Source organism: Protobothrops mucrosquamatus, unplaced genomic scaffold (assembly GCF_001527695.2).
Source record: "Protobothrops mucrosquamatus isolate PMUCROS unplaced genomic scaffold, P.Mucros_1.0 scaffold306, whole genome shotgun sequence".
Classification (NCBI taxonomy): Eukaryota; Metazoa; Chordata; class Lepidosauria; order Squamata; family Viperidae; genus Protobothrops; species Protobothrops mucrosquamatus.
This window is the reverse complement of record NW_015386648.1, coordinates 386,391-395,136: the sequence shown is the minus strand read 5'-3', so window position 1 is coordinate 395,136 and position 8,746 is coordinate 386,391. Positions and strand designations below refer to the sequence as shown.

The following is an 8,746-nucleotide window of genomic DNA, read 5'->3' as shown; positions in this document are numbered from 1 at the left end:
TTATAATAATTTATAATATAACGTTGGTGAAATTCAACCCAAATTCAGTTCTTAAAAATAAGCAACATATTTTGTTGATTTCTTATAACTTTTCTTTTGTACTGCTCAAATGTTTATGATCTTAGAGACTATAAGAAAAAAAAAGCTTTCATTATTGAATACACGATTATTTTAAATATATGTATCCTGCAACAGTAGTGGGAACTATGGCATGAATGTCACACCCTCCTGTTGAACAACTTTGAAAATGGGGAGCAAGAATGCTTTCTGCATGTGTTTTGCAGGAGATGTTGAGCAGAGACTACTTGTCAAAGATGCTTTGTGTAAATGAAGTTTTGGTTTTTTATTTTAGTTTTTTGTTCAAGTGCATTTTTCTTGCATTACCAATTATTTCCATAAATTTCCATAAAATAAATTGCAAGCCCCTATTATTGGAGAATCCAGTTTAAATCCTGTGGTGAGTGGGAAATGGTTTACCCAGTTTTGAAGCTGCCAGCAATGATGTCAGTCATTTTAATGACACCACAACATATTGGAATAAAAAAACAACCCTTAAAAGTCCTGTCTTGTACATGATGTTATGTGTTGTTAAGGCAGCATTGATTTTTGTTGATAAGAAACAATTGGGATATTCAAATGCTGACTTAAAAACTGAGAATTTTATTGATTTACTAATTTTATTAGTTTATCAGAATATAAAATTCAAAGGAAAATAAAAATAGTGGGAAAGTAGGAAAAGAAAAAGGGTAGAAAAGAACATGTGGAGTAGAAGGGAGAATTTTACTGTTCTTTGTTTCAAACTTACTTAAAAAGAATTTCTATATGATTTCAGTGTTAATATTTAGATTTAACGAAAAAAGAAATTTCACTTTTAAAAAATAATACATTTTAATTCATTTAAATTTCAGATCAATTTCCCAGTTAGCATTCAGTAAATGGTAATGTCATATAAAGACATGAATATTCTGATGTATGAATGCAATATGGTGTCTGTGAATAAATTTGAGTCTACATTGTTCTATAGTTGTTCTGAGAACTTCAAATTAAAATACTCTTAAAACTAACTGCACTTTCAGAATTTTTCTATTAACCAAGGGGTCATTTCAATATATTGGTCATATTCTGGTGAATATGAATAACTATTGATCTTCCAATAACTGGTCATATTTAATATGTTCAGTATATTGGGACTACACTCTTAGAAATCTCCTTGCCAACTTGGCTCAAGATTTCCTGCTAACTTTAGGTTCTGCTGTTCCCATACACATGGAAGGAGCTAGCTTGGAAAAATTCATCTAAAATAATTCTTATGCAACTGATTTCTCTTTAGTTTTATTAGGTTTCCCCCGAAGAATACAAATGGTTAGTGTGACAAATTTCATAAGGAATTTTAGTGCAAAACTATGCAATGATATTATCAGCAGAAAAGTATCTTGTTACTCATGAGAAGTAATTATGATCACATTTAAAAGTATTAATGCCTACGTGACATCCATCCATCCATCCATCCATCCATCATCTATCTATCTAATATATCCTGCCTTCTTGTAAACTCTTTCATATCATATATCTAACTCCCCTCTCCTCTGTATCCAGAATGTTGACTTTGAAAGCGAAAAAGAGGTTTTTAAATAATTTGAAGAGGTAACAATTAGTAAAAAGGACAAATTTGAATAAAGTTTTAAAGTGCTGTCTCTTATATTTTTAGGCTTTATCACAGATTACCAGCCCTATTTCAGTCACGATCAATCTTATTATAATCTGGCTATCTTGTATTGTATTTCTAATTATAAATGAGTAGCAGTTTCGCTGAACAAGTAAGAAGACATATAAAGCCATAAATAATATTGTGGCAGCTTGAGTCTAGAAACATTAAGAAAATATTGCGTAAGACTGAGCTATCCCATTTTGATTGTCGGATAATATTCTTTGCTCTTTTTTGCAATCTTGCATGATTTAAATAAAAACTAAAACATCCAAGTTTCTTTTGTTGTTAATTATTTCACTGATAGGTTTGTGAACAAATCTTGTACCTGCTTACTAGAGATCACAATTAGTTGCTTTAGAGCTCAGAACATCCTGAGTAAGAGCTGAAGCTGGTGAGGTGGGACCCAGTGCTACTCAGATCATAGAAGACCAGATAGATTCTAATGTCAAGGTTTAGAAAAAAGTGTCCAAAATCTGTTAATTAAAAGAACCTGGAAAAAGAACCTTCACATTTAAACTCTGGGACTGGCAGAAATATATGGCTTAATTTCTATGTTCTGCAGTGTAGTTTATCTTATCTACAGTAAGGCAAATTATTTAACAATGTCAAGATTTTGACATTTATCTTGTTATGTAGTTCATGAATGTGAGATTAATTTTCTAGAAATAATAGAGATTGGCCTAAGCTGTGTCATTGAATATTCACAATTTATAATACATGCAATATATTCATGGCTTCTACCTATATTAATCTCAAAACTTGAGGGATAAACTTTTTTTTTTACATTCACACAAACAAAATTTAGGTCACCAGGATTCTGTTTTAATGATAATGTAGGTGGGAATTTTCCAGTCTGTGCCTCATATTAGCTAGTTGATTCTATAAATGAAAGTCCAACAACTCTAATAGGTTGAAAAAAATCTAATGTAGATCTGAATATTTTTATTATTTTCAATAGCCTTTTATTATTTGTGTAAGTAATAAATGACATTGAATATGATTTTTTAAGAAAATTTTGTATTCTCACAACTTTTTTCTTTTTATCATGATTAGAGAGTTGAGCTATTCAAGCAAAATGCGTAATGTATTTTTCTTTGATAATTAACACTGCTTTTATCTATTTAAAATACATTAAAGCAACAGGGTTTGACATGTATGGCAAAACCCTCCATTTCACTTTCTATCGCTTTGATAACATATTTATCCCAGGTTAAAAACATGCTGAGTACAGTTTGTTCTTGCACCAAACTCTTCATTCAGCAGTTTTGGAAAACAGCCAAATATGAAAAGTAAACCCTTCCCAGTTTAAATGAGGCAATTTCTTTCGTTGTCACTGGCCCTTTTAATGAAGTATGGTAGCACTGTCTAATTTTAGGATCAACATAGTTTAAAGCTGTGACTCTATATTAAGTTTCATATAGCTGTTCTAAGCGGAACTCCCCTGTAGATTGGTAAGAGGGTTCAGAAGGAAGTTGTAAATGTAGAGAAGATCTGCAAGAAAATTCTTTTGAAATCCTTCATGCTATACCACACAGGCTTCCAGTTCATGTGAAGAACCACACAGAATAAATTTGATTTCTTGGGCAAATGTATGTAGCACAGACAGTCCTTTCAATCCTTACATATCTCTAAGGAAAGTTTTATTGGAAGGGGTAACATATTAATAACAGAACAGTAAAAAAAACCAAGCTGAATTGTGGACAGTTCATTCAGATATTGTAATGTGTTCATGTGTAAAATCTCTAACATAATTCCAGCATCGTACCCCCATGTACACGGGTATCTATTCCTAAATAGGCATGCATAGGAATTTGGTTCTTCCATTTAACGAAGGACTTCAGAATAGCTTTCTGACTAAAAAGGAATTATGTGTACTCTTAAATTGAGCTCATTCTACAAAATATTAATAACATTCACCTACAGTACAGTAAATTAAAGTGGCAACATTTGAAGATTTGAAGAAATACAGAAGTCTATAATGTGGTTGGACTTATGTCATGTTTACAGCCATTATTTGTTAAACATGATTTTTGGTTTAGCACATTCAGGCATAACCTAAACAGTGATAAAGGAATACTCCAAACAAAACAGCGAAAAATGAATATTGACCAGAAACACAGAATTCCAGTTATTTGTTGGAGAAGAAAAGAGGAAGAAGGATGGGGACAAGGCAAAATAGCATAAATTACTCATGAAAAAAACATGAATGATATCATTACACAAGCAACAGCACTTGTTGCTTGTCCTGGTTATCACCTTTATTTGCATTTATCATCTTGATGATTTTTGTGCAGTTATTGGAACAATGATTTCTGTAGTAGTTTTATACATCCACAATGCTTTGCTTTGAATCTTGCTATACAGACTCCTTCCTGAAACTCATCCACACCTTGTTTAACATTATGGAGACTGGAAGAAAGTATCAAAATAAGACAAATATTATCAAATGGGTATAGTAGGTATTCATATATTACATTAATGTATACATTTACTGTACTTTCTTTGTCCAAGGACTTTTTTTACTTATTTACTAAAATACTTGCTAATGATTTTAGACAGACACTAAAAAAGTATGTTTAGCTCACAATATTTATCTCCTCAGAATTATATCTTCCATGCAATTTTTGTCCTAAATGTCCTATTTACTCTAGGATTGGATAGAAAGTGCACATGATTTCATCTCATCTTTATTGAAAGGTATAGATGCTTTGAAAACTTAGGGCCAACCACATTGCCCATTCACACATTCATTCATTAGCGAGTGCTTGAGAAAGTCTCCCATAGGAAGTATAATTCTTAATGTTTTTTTTATCATTTGCTGTCCAATCCAGTTGTCTTAGATAATATGAAAATTCCAGTCCTGGTGTAGATTAGAAGATCTCCAAGATTCCTTCCAACCCTATGATTCTAATTTTTTTCTTCCTCTCCATCTAACATTGCTGTCCCCCACTTCTTCCCCTTCCTTTCTCTGCTATCTTCTTCTCTTGACCCATGTTTATGATTGGAGAGGTGTGTGTGTGTGTATGTGTTAACTCTTTCAATATATGAACATAATTTCCATGTCTGTGAGCAAGGAACTTACCAATAATGCTGATGGAGGCCAGTTAATATGATACCTTTTTCCATAAGCAGATCATTTGAGTAATTATTAATTCTTCTCCTGATCATCCAGTCACTCTTTTTAAAGTGGCTTCTAGTGAGTATATATAAATATCTTTGTGTGTGTGTGTGTGCGTGTGTGTATAACCAAGTGTGACATGTGGACACCATGTATTTGGAAAGGGGAAATCTTCAGGATTGGTTTCAGCTGAAATTGGCAGCCCTAGGGTGATAAGATGGGGAAATCTGATCATTGCATAGGAATTTTGGCTGTATTTATGGTTTGTTCATTTTCCCCCATCTTCTAGTCCTTGGAGAAGTAGTATCTTAAATTAAGTGCCTTTCCCCCCCCCCCCCACCTAAATGTGATATACATAGTCCTTGTCTATTGTTCTCTTCTGCTCATTTTGAAACTTTGAAGTTCAAGAGTTTCTGCAACCTGAAGCTACCCATCTTTGCTTTATTTATTTCTCACATTTCTAAAACCACCCATCTCCCCCACAAAGAGGACTCCGATTAGATTTGTTAAATCATGTAATGTAATATAATGTAACATAATGCAACATAATTTAGCATGGATCTGCTTTGTAAGTGCAGATCATAACTATTGCAATATTAATTCTTATAACATCCTAAACAAGCTATATGAATATTGTGGCAGTTTTCGTAAATAGTCTGGATTCATATATCAAGCTATGCAATATGGTTTGTTCAGTTTTTCTCATCATGTTACATATAAGTTGGTTATATGTTATCTGCTGTATTTTTTCTCATGCAGAAAATATTCCATGACTATCATATTTATAGGAATTGTAAACCTATCTATGTATTTATAAGAAATGCAATTATAAACTTGTATACATTTATGCATTACATAGTACATCAATAATATTTCTTTCTTCTTTTCTCAGAATGATGACCTATACAACCTCAGAAAAACTTCTTCTTTGAATTCATGGGTATCCACACTTGGTTTTGTGTATCACAACTAGGACCTCAGTCTTCTTCCCCAGTAGATGGGTACGATGCATCCAGTTCAATTTGTTTACTTTACACAAACCTCAGGAGTTAATTAACTGAACTGCACATTCTCTTTCTTTTTTAAAAATATTTTTTGTTTGTGTGTGCCATGCAAAAGCACTGTGACACCTGGACAATGAGTCTATGATTGCTTCCTCCTTTATCATAGAGATTTAACTGGCAACAGTAAACCTATGTGCCCACCACTATAATATAGTGAGAGTGGGTATACTTCTAGCTCATCTATGTAAAACATAAATTTTTAATTTGCTGCTGAAAAACCTGTATGACAAATCATAAGTGTAAATTATTACATACAAACTGTTAATGTTGGTTGAAGAGTATTAAATATTTAACATAGGTTTTTGATTTATACATGTACTTTTTTAATTAAAATGTAACTTTTCCTACAGCACATCCTTTTTGATGTGGAACTGAGGTATACTATATTCTGTTATAAACAGAGTGGGATGGGTGGGGGAAATTGCTTAAAAAAAGGCATTTTAAGAATAGCTTAGGGTACTATTCTTTTTAAGATTGTAATTCAGAATATATTATATGGATCAATGGCCCATGAACCTGGATGTATAGTCATATTTACTGATATCATCAATAATTACAATTCAGCTGAATTCTTTAAAAATATAATATTTTTTATTCTTCCTGTGAAACATTATGAAAAGGCGAACTTATTTGTGCATGGTATTTGCAAGTGTGAATTTGAAATTGTTGGTTGCACAGGAACGTAGACAATATCAGAAAAATAAAGCTAAGTCTTCCATTGTACGTATGTATGTGTGTGCACACCAGCGTGCCCCTATATGTGTGTGTGTGTGTTTATAAAATTATATGTGTGTGTGTATAGGTATGTGTGTATATATACATACACACACATATATAAATACATAGAAAGTTATATAGGTACAAAGAAAAACATCTGAAATATTGGCAAATACTTCAAATGAAATTATTCCTGGAATGAAATATGTGGGCCTTTGTAAATTCTGGAAATCTCTTTCTATACATAATAAACTAGGAACTGTTTTATCTTTATTTATCCTACTTCATTGGTTTTCTCTTTACACCCAATCAATATATCTCATTCTATTTGATGTTCTTGATTTATTACAATAGGAATCATAGTTCAAATATTACTGAGTAATAAAATGTCTTGGTTGAAAAAACACATTACTCTCAAAAGTCAGGGATAGCTTGCATTCCTTAATGATAACTTACATTCCCATTTTCTCCCAATCTGATAAAATGGGATCCTCTTCATAGCCATTATAGAGAGAATCCCAAAACTTCTAAAAGTACAGAAACACACAACCATATGAATTGAAGTAGGCAAGCTAATTTTTTTGTCTACATCAAATTTGAATCATCTACATAGATCAGGCACGCAGCATCATTTCTTCATTTTAACTATTAATGACAAAAAGATCTCAATATAATTACTAAAAGAAGACACATGGAAGATATAAACAATGTATTCAAAACAATTGTTTTAAAAGTCTTAAATAAATTGATGGAAAGCTAGCCTATCCAAACCACGTCCTTAAAATTGGGTCGAAATTCACCTTTAGATTTTATTAGGTTTTTTTTTCCTCTTTACAAATCAAAGGCTGAAAGCAGCACATATAGAAGAGCTTTGGAGACATGCAGATTTACCTTTAAACAATTTTTAGTCCAGTATGTCATGTGAACCGAACTTTTGTGGTTAACTTTTGGCTGAAAATGTTTTGCAAACGCAGGAAACTTGTTTTAATTCTATGAGCCATATTAATCATGGGGTAGTATGTCATGAGATCATAATCGTCAGTGCTTAGAAACATTTTGAGTCATTTAAGAAAGCTATGGTAAGTAATGGACTTCTGAAGATTAGTGTATAATCTTCAGACAACACAACCTGAGAATATAAAAATATTTTTTTCCTGCAGGTGGAATCACAGCAACGTAGTATAATCTACTATGCAAAACATGTCTACAATTTACATCTTAGCACATTCTAAAAACAGACTTCATCATGAATGAATTCACCATTCCAAAATTAGCTCAAAAATGTTGCATGGGCATTGATTGAAAATATCTGGCTTGCTTTCTTTTGTTTACATCAGATTTAATGTATTTAACAATTCAATGACAGTGGAAATTTTCACCCAATGGACAGTGGAAATTTTAATGCGATATCATTTTATACAATATTTTTAACATTTTTTTAAAAAAAAGCTTTCTTAATGAATGTATACCTAGATTGTCTCTTACTGATACAAATCTTGTCAGATTAATACAGCTATACCTTGCTTTATGGTTTGTACTGAATCTAAGTTACAGCAAGTTGTCCCTCCCTTGTCCCTGTTGCAAACATCTACATTTGTAACTTTCTTCTTTATTTTCATATCATCAGCTTTTAGTTCTGTGATTTTTAAAGATTTAATCTTTTCATCACCCTTGCAGCTATTAATTTTGAAGTATTTTTTAATTAAATTAAGGAAAGGGAACAAGTATTGTTTTCCTGCAGTGATAAAATAACAAGGCCTGATTATCAATTATCTGGTGAAACATATCATTTATTACTTCCAGTCGCCCTTTGTTCATTAGGCTTAAGCTTTAAGGTCTGGGTAATTTTCATACAAAGCGTGCGAGCAAAGTTATATTTTATCCACTTAATGATAATGTTTATCTTCTATTCAGGGTCCATTTTTATTTGTTATTAATCCTTTTTATTAACTTGCAACATTATATACCTAGCTAATATATTTCCTCTTTCTTATAATGTGCTTCAGTTAAAAAAAGCAGAATCTTACAAAGCCTTCTTTGGTCAGGAGATTCTGTTCATCAGAAAAAGGAATCCGTTTTCTTGTGCATGTTTAGTGCTATTCATAACTACACTATTTTTGAACTCAAACAATGACACAG

At 31.9% G+C, this 8,746-nt stretch overlaps 1 protein-coding gene across 1 annotated transcript in view; it reads left to right on the top strand.

The window, feature by feature from the left end:
• IRS1 (insulin receptor substrate 1) overlaps window positions 1-6,922 on the top strand; it is a 40,727-nt gene extending 33,805 nt beyond the window's left edge. Inside the window, exon 2 of the mRNA XM_015815062.1 lies at window positions 5,719-6,922. The gene's annotated coding sequence lies outside the window, so the exon portion shown is untranslated. The remainder of the gene's footprint in view (window positions 1-5,718) is intronic.
• The last annotated feature ends 1,824 nt before the right edge of the window (window positions 6,923-8,746 follow it).